The sequence below is a fragment of the Panthera tigris genome, chromosome D1 (assembly GCF_018350195.1).
Source record: "Panthera tigris isolate Pti1 chromosome D1, P.tigris_Pti1_mat1.1, whole genome shotgun sequence".
Classification (NCBI taxonomy): Eukaryota; Metazoa; Chordata; class Mammalia; order Carnivora; family Felidae; genus Panthera; species Panthera tigris.
Window position 1 is genome coordinate 32,126,843 of NC_056669.1, and position 13,293 is coordinate 32,140,135.

Below are 13,293 nucleotides of genomic sequence, written 5' to 3' on the forward strand. Positions count from 1 at the left end.
TCAATTTTGCTGCTGGTGTAATCTGAATTCCTTTACATTCCCTCAACACATGGGTTAAAAAAAAACCCATTTCCTTAGTAAGAAGAACTTGGAGGCTAAGCTCTACAACTAATCAACAGTATACACAGAAGGTTCTGAAAAGTGTATAGAGTAGGTTTTATTTAATTCCTCTTGAAGAGCATTTTAACTTGATTTTTTCTAAAAATGACTAAAAGTTTTGTCAAGAATCACTCTTTTTTCATACGTTTGGATTCCATCAGGCTATTAAATTTGAATTTCTGATTTCAGAGTAAGGTAAAAAAAGATGAGTAGTCCTCTTAGATAATATTTGTTTAATGTGTACTAGTTTTCAGTGGGTGTGTGTGTCATGTGATCTCTTCACACATTTTCTGGTTTTAATCTTCACAGAAGTCCCTATATAGAGGTTTGGAGAAAAGAAATAATCATTCTTGTTTGAAACTAAAATTCTAATACCAGGTTTTTTAAAATGCCAAGGCTAGTACTTTATGCATGCAAGCATAAAATGGTCAAAAGAAGAGACTATCTCCAAGAGTAAAAGTGTTGAAGTAATCACCAAACTCAGGTCAAGTTGCTCCTATCAGCAGTGAAGTTAGGTAAAGAACAAATTAGCTTTCAATTTGCCAGGCAAGGATGGCAGCAAAAAGCAGCTTGATTTTGTCTTTTGGTCAGCCACTAGAGGGTGCCATTGCCCCTCTCTGTGTTTGTGGTAATGCACTCAGGATATCCAACCAGCTTGCCTAAAGGAAAAGGTTCCGAGGAGAGGTCTCCAAACTTTTCAGGACATAAATCCTCTGCATCTGCTTCCCATGAAATTCAGGAGATGATAAAGACAATTTTCCTTTAATCAAATAGGAATCTGAGCTTTATTTGGATACAAATAACTTTGAAACTATCTTTGAAGGATTTTTTTAAAACTCACTAGCAAATATAAAAAATGAATAAGTAAAACCCCGGAGGGAAAATATTTCATGTTATCTTTCTTGGTATGGCTTTAATTTACTTTTTGAAACAGGACGGATCAGTCTGTGAATAATCAGCTTTGCCCAGTTCTATCAGGAGAGTCAGAGAGTTTGAACTTTGATATAGAATATCATACCTCTAAAGTCATTCCCCAAGCACCACCACCACCAGTTCTATATTCTCATTCAGCCACTTTACTGGACATGGGAATAGAACAGTGTCTTCTGTTTACAGAGACAGAGAATACAGAGTCTTCTGTTTACATTGAACACTTAACTGCCGGTTGATTATATGAAGTAATGAATGAATGATTGAAATCTCTACTTAAATAATCCCAAACAGTAACAAGGTGATTATTGCCTTTCCCAGCTGCCCCTCCTGCCATGGTCTTGAGCTGTCCCACTTATATGGATCAGTAATGATAATGTTGAAGATCAAGCATAGATTACGTTTAGGTTTGTCCTTTTCCAGCCAATTGTTATAGACACAGCCTTACTCATAAGATGCTTCATAAATACCTGGTGAATTGAGCAAGTAGGAGCTGGCTCTAATTTGGAGTAATAGATGAAACTGAGCCATGGAAAATAGAGTATAGTTTTTAAGGGAGAGATTAATGATAAAATCTGCTTGTGTGTAATCTCCCATCAGCAACAGTGGCTTTTCACAACCTTAATTAATTTAGAAAAAGAAAGTTAGGCCTAGAGGCCTTGAAGGGTCAGGAGGAGCACAGGTTTTCCACATCTAGGTTGACTGTTGAAAAAAGAACAGCTTGTACTATTCTGGGTAGTATGAGCACTATAATTTGTGACCGCTCTATAGGGCATGTATCTATTTTTCTGTTTGACAAGGACAAAGAGCAGCTGGTGCCTGGTACAAACCTAGACTAGCTTGTTCAGGCTGTGAACTATGGAGATAGAGACTTGGCTTTTAATCTAAGCTATAAAAGAGGTAGGGTGTGTGGTTACTGCTTGCATGTCTGCACAAACTTAACTGGAGCTAACAGGTTTCTGGCTGCAGGTGGGAAAATGAAGCTTGATTCTAAGAACTCTGTCCTTAATTTCCTGAGTACGAAAAGAAAGTAGATTTTACACCTTTTTCTTTTCTGTCTCCATTCCCACTATGACCACCTTCAAATCAATTAAATCTAACAAACATCAATGATTTCTTATCAAATACCTGGCTCTGTGCTAGGCACTGAGGAAATGAGGTAAAAATGGCATGCTACCTGTGCATCCAGGATTGATTTAATACTGAAGGCAGGCAAGTAATCAGAGTGTTAATGGTGATAATACATCTGTGCACAAAAATTACAAGATGCAATACAGATAAGGAAATTTACTCCATTGCTAGAGAATAAGAATTGTAGAAAACTTCTCAGTTAATGGAAATAAGAACACTGTACTAAATAATGCAATGGCTTTCCACACATAATCCCAATTTCCCCCTCCCGGTAAATCAATTAGAAAAGAGCTGATAGGTAAAAGAACCATCTCATCTACATAGTATGTATTCCTTCCAGCATCTCCCCAATCCTCTCCCACTCCATGCCAAAGGATAAGCCTCCTAGTTCTGACTGTCTACCTTGCAGCCATTCTACTAATGCTCCTAGGAGGATACCATTAGTGTCTGTGTGCCCATTTTAATTTTATTTCATTATTTTTTCCTATAAAACTCTCTGTGATTTTCATTTTATTTCCTTTTGGACACACACACACACACAAAAGATCTTGGAAAATGTATTTAGCTAGAGTGTTCTTGTCTTTTGTAGGCCAGAAGTGCCAATGTTTCCCTTAGGATAAAGGCATTGTCAAAGACCCATGTAGTTATGCCACAGGTTGATGCATGTAATTGAATTGGAAACTTAGGTAGTCCAATACACAAGGTTTTCTGCCTACTTTTAGTTGTTCTTTACATGCTCAGTAATTCCATTCTCACTTTTCCCTAGTCCCTTCATGACACCTTCCACAAACCCTCATTTCACAGGCCCTTTCCCTGCCTGCCTGTTATACCTTAACAAATAGGCATCCTCATATAAACTGTCAAGTGAAAATAGTGTACCAATTTTTTAAGAAGTTTGATGTTCTTTATTCAAGGGAACATAATCCATGGATTTGGGGCAGTACAATGCCTTAGAAACAGTGGAGAACACTTTCCAAGGAATTTAGGCAAGAGCAAGTTCTATACAGCATTAAAAGAAGACACTTGGAAATATGGCATGATTGGGCATAATTAGCTAGGGGATCAGGGATTTCCTATTAAAGTTAGGAGGTCCTATTTTCTAGGATAAGGTGAGTTTTCTAAAGCTGAGTTGGAGGATTGAGATTGTTGTATGTTAGGTTTCCTTGACTGTGAGATGTTTCTCCTGAGGTCAGGCTGACTTAGGTTTAGATTTGTGATATGGGCCAGACCATTGGGGCAGCCTTCCATCTGTGGGTCCTGATATATAAACACTTTATCAACACCGTGACACTTCTGCAGACAAAAAAAATGGGATAAAGGGGAAAGAGGAAAGTTATAATGCTCTATTGCTATAGGATTGGCACTATAATTCGCTTTTGGGCATAGATGCAGAATAAGTGATGTGGGGATGGCAAAGCAAGTCTGTGTGTCTGGAAAATCTCATATTCATGGACTAAATGCCTTCAGATCCTAGTGAAAAGAAGTGAGTAATAAATACATAAGTGAAAAAAATATAGTGAAATACATCTTCCATGTTATATGATGAAAATTTATGAAGGTTTTAAAGGAAATTGCATATAACAACTGAGTACTCCACCGTGTGGCAGCAATTTCTTTTACATTATCGCAATCCTCTGATTCCAGTCTCCCTGAGTTAACCATGAGGTATTTGAAAATGGAATTATGTACAAATGTCACACTGGGCCTCAAGACTAAGAAAGCCAAAAACTGATCCTATAAGGGTACTCCTCTCAAATCCTCAATTCTAGGATTTGTGATGAGGATCAGCCAAGCACTTAATTCTTTTCCATTTGATTTAGATTGTCTTCCTTACTTGGGTCTGTCATGATCATCTATGTGGAAGTGAGCCCCTAACTCCAGAGAGAAACTGGCAAAGATGTTCACTCTAAAGTAATTTAGGTTATGTTTAGACCACAGCACAATCAGGAAGCTTCTGAATGTATATGCATCCTGGAGGGGTTTGCTAAATTTCAGATTTTTTTTTAATGAAGGGAAAGTGTGAACACAGTCCCACACTACCACAAATTATGCAGTCCAGTTTCCCACATTTGGGGAAATTGCAGGGGTCAGCACATCCAGAGTGCAATAGGTAAGCCTTGTCCTAGGAAAACCACCCTTGTGATTATGGTATCTCCCCTGCCAGGTAAGTATTGCTAAGTGTCAGATTTCAATGTGCAATAGGTTTGAAAACAAAACACACATAGGAAGCCTTCAAACAGAAGGGCAGTCTGAATTCGTGGTTGCTATTATGTGTCATATAAACAGGGACAGTTTAGCAAAAACTTGGAAGTATTATGGTTGCCAGAGGAAATAGGAACATAATCCATTACGCTTCAGTGCTAAATGAATTCAAACTGTGACTTGTTTTCCTCAGCCACCATGAGCTTTGTTTTCTGATGGGATTCTGTTGAATATGGAGGGGAAAAAGGAACTAAAATAATTAACTGTACACCTCACAGTCTGGATCTGGCAACTTTTAAAGTCGAAGCCAAGACCTAGAGTTAAACATTATCATGTTGCCAGAGAAGAACAGAGCACTTTAAATTGTTCCCAGTTTTCATGGCTCTGGCTGCAGGAAGTGGCATGGAGAGGAGAAAAATGGATCAGCCTTATTTCAGTTGAGACTCCTTATTCAATAGGGTACAGCATCCTACATCCTTTTCACTCATCTTTGAATTTTGCACATGCCAGTCCTCAAGGCATTCCTTGTGGAAAGTTACCCCTGCAAAACCCAGGATGGACTCCACAGATTTTGTGTTAAATCATTTGGGAAATGTTATATAATTTATCTCCTTCTTGAAGATTCATAATGCTCTTAGTCATCTTATAGACTCTGAGAAGTTCTTAAGTCAAAAATTTTTATTTTTTTTGTATTCCTTTACAAATACTCTTTTAGTCCAGCATTTTTGAAATTTATATAACCATTGTTAAAAGACAAACTGAGGGCTAATGTGTAAGGGCCACTAAGGAATCTACTGCTGAAATCTTTGTTACATTATATGTAATGTAATTATATGAGATAGGCCTAGATTGCAATGTGTTTTCCTTTCAGGGCTGCCTTCACTGCGTCCCAAAGCGTTTTGATTGTTGTATTTTCATTTTCATTTATTTCCATATATTTTTAAATTTCTTCTCTAACTGCCTGGTTGACCCATTCATTCTTTAGTAGGGTGTTCTTTAACCTCCATGCTTTTGGAGGTTTTCATCCTTTTTCCTGTGGTTGATTTCAAGCTTCATAACATTGTGGTCTGAAAGTATGCATGGTATGATCTCAATTCTTGTATACTTATGAAGGGCTGTTTTGTGACCCAGCATGTGATCTATCTTGGAGAATGCTCCATGTGCACTCAAGAAGAAAGTATATTGTGTTGCTTTGGGATGCAGAGTTCTAATTATATCTGTCAAGTCCATCTGATCCAATATATCATTCAGGGTCCTTGTTTCTTTATTGATCCTGTGTCTAGATGATCTGTCCATTGCTATAAGTGGAGTATTAAAGTCCCCTGCAGTCACCACATTCTTATCAATAAGTTTGCTTATGTTTCCGATTAATAGTTTTATATATTTGGGGGCTCCCATATTTGGCGCATAGACATTTATAATTGTTAGCTCTTCCTGATGTATAGACCCTGCAATGATTATATAATGCCCTTTTTCATCTCTTGTACAGCCTTTACTTTGAAGTCTAGTTTGTCTGATATAAGTATGGCTACTCCAGCTTTCTTTTGACTTCCAGTAGCATGATAGTTCTCCAACCCCTCACTTGCAATCTGAAGGTGTCCTCAGGTCTAAAATGAGTCTCTTGTAGATAGCAAATAGATGGGTCTTGTTTTTTTTTTTTTTTTTAATCCATTCTGATACCCTATGTCTTTTGGTTGGAGCATTTAGTCCATTTATATTCAGTGTTATTATAGAAAGATTTGGGTTTAGAGTCATTGTGATGTCTGTAGGTTTCATGCTTGTAGTGATGTCTCTGGTACTTTGTCTCAAAGGATTCCCCCTTAGGATCTCTTGTAGGGATGGTTTAGTGGTGATGAATTCCTTCAGTTTTTGTTTGGGAAGACCTTTATCTCTCCTTCTATTCTGAATGAGAGATTTGCTGGGTAAAGGATTCTCGGCTGCATATTTTTTCTGTTCACACTGAAGATTTCCTGCCATTTCTTTAGCCTGCCAAGTTTCAGTAGATAGATCTTCCACTAGTCTTATGGGTCTCCCTTTGTAAGTTAGAGCCTCTTTATCCCCAGCTGCTTTCAGAATCTTCTCTTTACCATTGTATTTTGCCAGTTTCCGTATGATATGTCATGCAGAAAATTGATTCAAATTATGTCTGAAGGGCGTTCTCTGTGCCTCTTGGATTTCAATGCCTTTTTCCCTCCCCAGATCAGGGAAGTTCTCACCTATTATTTCTTCAAGTACACCTTCAGCCCCTTTCTCTCTTTCTCTTCTGGAATTCTTATAATACAGATATTGTTCCATTTGATTGCATCTCTTAGTTCCCTAATTCTCCCCTCATACTCCTGGATTTTTTTTATCTATCTTTTTCTCAGCTTCCTCTTTTTCCTTAATTTTATCTTCTAAATCACCTATTCTCTCCTCTGCCTCTTCAATGCAAGCTGTCGTTGCCTCCATTTTATTTTGCAGCTCATTTATAGCATTTTTAGCTCCTCCTGACTGTTTCTTAGTCACTTGATCCCTACATTAATAGATTGCTGTCCTCTATACTTTTTTCAAGCCCAGCGATTAACTTTATGACTATTATTTTAATTCATTTTCTGTTACATTGCTTAAATTGTTTTTGATCAGTTCGTTAGCTGTCGCTATTTCCTGGAGTTTCATTTGAGGAGAATTCTTCCATTTCGTCATTTTGGATAGTCCCTGGAGTGGCGTGGAACTGCAGGGCACTTGCCCTGTGCTGTCTGGAGTAAGTTGTGTTGGTGGGTGGGGCCGCATTCAGACCTGGTGCCTGCCCCCAGCCCACCGCTGGGGCCACAGTCAGACTGGTGTGTACCTTATCTTCCCCTCTCCCAGGGGCAGGACTCACTGTGGAGTGGTGTGGCCCCCGTCTGGGCTACTTGCACACTGATAGGTTTGTGGTGCTGCTTCTATGGGATCCGGCATATTAGCTGGGGTGGATCTGCAAGTTGCATAGTGGCAGGAGGGGCAGGCTCAGCTCACTTTGCCTTGGGTGGTCCGCTAGGGAGGGGTCCTGTTGCACTGGGAGGGAGGCAGATCCGTCCTTTTCCATGGTCCTCTTGTCTATGCTTTGCTCTGGAGAGTCCGTTCTGCTAATCTTCTGGCAGTTTTCTGGGTTATGTAGGCAGATATGGGTGGAATCTAACTGATCAGCAGGACGTGGTGAGCCCAGTGTCCTCCTACGTCACCATCTTCCAAAGCCAAGAATTCTTTATCCAGCAAGGCTGTCATTCAAAATAGAAGGAGAGATAAAAAGTTTCCCAGACAAAAATTAAAGGAGTTTGTGACCACTGAACCAGCCCTGCAAGAAATACTAAGGGGGACTTTCTGAGGGGACAAAAGATGAAAATATATAATAAACAAACAAACAAGCAAATAAATAAATACTAAAAGCAACAAAAGATTAGAAAGGACCAGAGAACACCACCAGAAACTCCAACTCTACAAGCATCATAATGGCAATAAATTCTTATCTTTCAGTACTCACTCTAAACGTCAATGGACTCAATGCTCCAATCAAAAGACATAGAGTAACTGAATGGATAAGAAAACAAGATCCATCTATAATGTTTACAAGAGACCCAATTTAGACCTAAAGACACCTTCAGATTGAAAGTAAGGGGATGGAGAACCATCTATCATGCTAATGGTCAACAAAAGAAAGCCGGAGTAGCCATACTTATATCAGACAATCTAGACTTTAAAATAAAGACTGTATCAAAGGATGCAGAAGGGCATTATATCATAATCAAGGAGTCTATAGACCAAGAAGACCTAACAATTGTAAACATTTATGCGCCAAATGTGACAGCACCCAAATATATAAATAAATTAATCACAAACAGAAAGAAACTCATCAATAGTAATACCTTAATAGTAGGAGACCTCAATAACCCACTCACAACAATGGACAGATCATCTAATCAAAAAATCAACAAGGAAACAATGGCCTTGAAGGACACACTGGACCAGATGGACTTAACAGATATATTCAGAACATTTCATCCTAAAGCAGCAGAATATACATTCTTCTCCAGTGCACAAGGAACGTTCTCCAGAATAGACCATATACTGGGACACAAATCAGCCCTAAGTAAGTACAAAAAGATCGATATCATACCGTGCATATTTTCAGACCACACTATGAAACTTGAAATCAACCACAAGAAAAAATTTGGAAATGTAACAAATACTTGGAGACTGAAGAACAACCTACTAAAGAATGAATGGGCTAACAAAGCAGCTAAAGAGGAAATTAAAAAGTATGTGGAAGCCAATGAAAATGATAATACCACAACCCAAAACCTCTGGGATGCAGCAAAGGCAGTCATAAGAGGAAAGTATATAGCAATCCAGGCCTTCCTAAAGAAGGAAGATCTCAGATACACAACCTAACCTTATGCCTCAAGGATCTGGAAAAAGAACAGCAAAAAAAACTCATAACGTGCAGAAGACAGGAAATAATAATGATTAGAGCAGAAATCAATGCTATTGAAAACAAAAACAAAAAGCAAAAACAGTAGAACAAATCAATGAAACCAAAAGCTGGTTCTTTCAAAGAATTAACAAAATTGATAAACCACTAGCCAGTTTGATTAAGAAGAGAACGGTAAAGACCCGGATAAATAAAATCAAGAATGAAAGAGGAGAGATCACAACCAACACAACAGAAAGAAAAACAATAAGAGAATATTATGATTAACTATATGCCAATAAAATGGGTAATCTGGAAGAAATGGACCAATTCCTAGAAACGTATACACTACCAAAACTGAAACAGGAAGAAATAGAAAATTTGAACAGACCCATAACCAGTAAGGAAATCGAATTAGTAATCAAAAATCTCTCCAAAAACAAGGGTCCAGGCCAGATGGCTTTGCAGGGGAATTCTAATAAACATTTAAGGAAGAGTTAACACCTATTCTCTTGAAGGTGTTCCAAAAAATAGAAATGGAAGGAAAACTTCCAAATACGTTTTATGAAGCCAGCATTACCTTGATTCCAAAACCAGACAGAGACCCCACTAAAAAGGAGAACTATAGACCAATTTCCCTGATGAACATGGATGCAAAACTCCTCAACAAGATATTAGCCAAGTGGACCCAATGATACATTAACAATATTTTTCACCATGACCAAGTGGGATTTATACCTGGGATGCAGGGCTGGTTCAATATCTGCAAAACAACGTGATGCATCACATCAATAAAAGAAAGGACAAGAGCCATATGACCCTCTCAATATATGCAGAGAAAGCATTTGAGAAAATGCAGGATCCTTTCTTGGTAAAAACCCTCAAGAAAGTAGGGATAGAGGGAGCATACCTCAAGATCATAAAAGCCATATATGAACGACCCAATGCTAATATCCTCAATGGGGAAAAACTGAGAGCTTTCCCCCGAAGGTCAGGAACAAGGCAGGGATGTTCACTCTCACCACTGTTATTCAACTTAGTATTGGAAGTCTTAGCCACTGCAATCAAACAACACAAAGAAATAAAAGGCATCCAAATCGGCCAGGAGGAGGTCAAACGTTCACTCTTCACAGATGGCATGATAGTCTCTATGGAAAACCCAAAAGATTCCACCAAAAAACTGCTGGAACTGATTCATGAATTCAGCAAAGTTGCAGGATATAAAATCAATGCACAGAAATCGTTTGCATTCTTATACACCAACAATGATGTGACAGAAAGAGAAATCAAGGAATAGATCCCATTTACAGTTGCACCAAAAACTATAAAATACCTAGGAATAAATCTAGCCAAAGAGGTGAAAAATCTATACACTGAAAACTATATAAACCTTATGAAAGAAATTGAAAAAAATACACAAAAAAGGGGAAAATATTCCATGCTCCCGGATAGGAAGAACAAATATTGTTAAAATGTCAATACTACCCAAAGCAATCTACATATTCAACGTGATCCCTATCAAAGTAACACCAGCATTCTTCACAGAGATAGAACAAATAATCCTAAAATTTGTATGGAGCTAGAAAAGACCCCGATAGCCAAAGCAATCTTAAAAAATAAAACCAAAGCAGGAGGCATCACAATCCCAGACTTCAAGCTGTCCTACAAAGCTGTAATCATCAAGACAGTATGGTACTGGCAGAAGAACAGACACTCAAATCAATCGAATAGAACAGAGAGCCCAGAAATGGACCCACAAACGTATGGCCAACTAATCTTTGAGAAAGCAGGAAAGAATATCCGATGGAATAAAGACAGTCTCTTCAGCAAGTGGTTCTGGGAAAACTGGACAGCAACATGCAGAAGAATGAGCCTGGACCACTTTCTTACACCATACACAAAAATAAACTCAAAGTGGATGAAAGACCTCAATGTAAGACAGGAAGCCATCAAAATCCTCGAGGAGAAAGCAGGCAAAAGCTTCTTTGATCTTGCCCGCAGCAATCTCTTAGTCAACACGTCTCTAGAGGCAAGGGAAACAAAAGCAAAAATGAACTACTGGGACCTCATCAAAATAAAAAGCTTTTGCACAGCGAAGGAAACAATCAGCAAAATTAAAACGCAACTGATGGAATGGGACAAGATATTTGCAAATAACATATGACATAAAGGGTTAGTGTCCAAAAATCTACAAAGGATTATCACACTCAACACAAAAAAAAGATAATAATAATAATCCAGGGAAGAAATGGGCGACAGACATGAATAGACACTTCTCCAAAGAAGACATCCAGATGGCCAACCGACACATGAAAATATGCTCACCATCACTCATAATCAGGGAAATGCAAATCAAATCCACAATGAGATACCACCTTACACTTGTCAGAATGGTTAACATTAACAACTCAGGCAACAAAAGATGTCGAGGATGCGGAGAAAGAGGATCTCTTTTACATTGTTGGTGGGAATGCAAGCTGATGCAGCCACTCTGGAAAACAGCATGGATGTTTCTCAAAAATCTGAAAACAGAACTACCCATTACTACCCAGCAATTGCACTACTAAGCATTTATCCATAGGATACAGGTGTGCTCTTTCGAAGGGACACATACACCCCCATGTTTATAGCAGCACTATCAACAATAGCCAAAGTATGGAAAGAGCCCAAATGTCCATCAATGGATGAGTGGATAAAGAAGTGCATATATATATACAATGGAGTATTACTCAGCAATCAAAAAGAATGAAATCTTGCCATTTGCAACTATGTGGATGGAACTGGAGGGTATTATGCTAAGTGAAATTAGTCAGAGAAAGGCAAAAATCATATGACTTCACTCATATGAGGACTTTAAGAGACAAAACAGATGAATATAAGGGATGGAAGCAAAAGTAATATAAAAACAGGGAGGGGCACAAAAGAGAAGAGACTCATAAATATGGAGAACAAACTGAGGGTTACTGGAGGGAATATGGGAGGGCGGATGGGCTAAAGGAGTTAGGTTTTGCTAGCAACTATATAAAGCTACATATTTGTCTTAAAAATTTCTTATTGCTACCCTGGTTAAATAAATAATTAAAATTTATAATAATCTATAATCCTATTTAGGATATGCTTTGTAACTTTGTAAAGGTTAACAAACTTCCCAAGAATTAAATTGTAAATAAAATCTTTTTAACAGTTGAGCCTTTGTATTTCTTGTTACTTAGAAAGCCCTCTCTGGCAAATAAGAAGAAAACTTAGGTTATATTGCTTTTGGGTCAGTGCTATAATTGCTCATATATATATATAATTCCTAAAATGTTAATATGTTTTTATATAAGATAATCATTTAATATTCTAATTATCAAGATGTTATGTGTCACAAAAACAACTAAATTTCCTTTCACATATATCATAGTAAACTTTCAAATCATATTATTAACCATGTCCATTTTTAAGACTTTTGTCATTTATAATTATTGTTCTGAAGCCCTTACAATATGTGTTTCATCCATAGAGGCTTGTAAAAAAACTTTTAGGACGAATACAGATATTTGACATCTTTAAGATCATAAAACAAATGGTAAAAATATACAAAAGTATAAAACTACATTCAAACTAAACAAAATTAATAACATAAAATTAAGTAAACAGAAAATTTTATCAACTATAAAAGGACTCTTATCTGGGCTCCTTTCTTTCTGTTAATCTAATCATGTTTTGCTGTTTTCTCCTATGTGTGTTCACCTGATGCCAAGACTCCTTCACTGCCAGAACTTAAAGCCATAATTAAACATATTTAAACTACTCTTATTAAAACAAAAGGGGGGGGAATGCCACCCCTAGGGAAAGATTAATGAGAACTCTATCCACATTAAATCATTTACGATTACATAGAAATTTTCATTCTGCAATGCTCAAACGTTTTCAGATGGAACAGGAACTTCCAAAACCCAAGGTAAGATATAGATTGCCCAATGAGGGGCCAACCTGGAAGGGTCTAATACAATTGTTAATCTCGGAGAGAGGTTTTTTGGTTGTGCTTTCTCCTCAAGATCCTGTGTGTGTACCTGCTTGGTTAATAAAACCACATCATGAGTTGGCACAAGGGACTCAAAAATCCAATTCCAAACTTCAAACTGATCGCAGTGTCACCTCCCAACGAGATGTCAAATCCAAATAAGAGGAAGTTTGCAAGACATCTCCTTGTGTGATGTTTAAAAAAAATAACCTCATAGGCTAAAGAGGTTTTAGCCATCACAGGCATGCCTGTGACGCCTAAAGATATGTTTCTGTCCATCATCTCTTGACTTGCTAGCAACTCATCTAAGGTAATACTGCTGCTACTGTGTCGCCTTCTTTATCTGTTGCTTCTACTCACCCACACTCTACTTTTACCTATTGGGCTCAACTTCTTAGCTCTCTTATGTTTGATTTAGTCTCCTGGGAAGATCCTAAAATTCCTGTTTCATCTAATGACTCCTCTATTACCGGAAGACACTGGGTTCCCATTAACCCTG

At 37.8% G+C, this 13,293-nt stretch overlaps 1 non-coding gene across 1 annotated transcript; it reads right to left on the reverse strand.

Moving 5' to 3' along the window:
* Window positions 1-4,168: 4,168 nt before the first annotated feature.
* On the reverse strand, window positions 4,169-4,332 carry LOC122231633. Its single transcript, XR_006208890.1, has one exon. It is a non-coding gene; the product is annotated as a U1 spliceosomal RNA (small nuclear RNA).
* Between the last annotated feature and the right edge of the window lie 8,961 nt (window positions 4,333-13,293).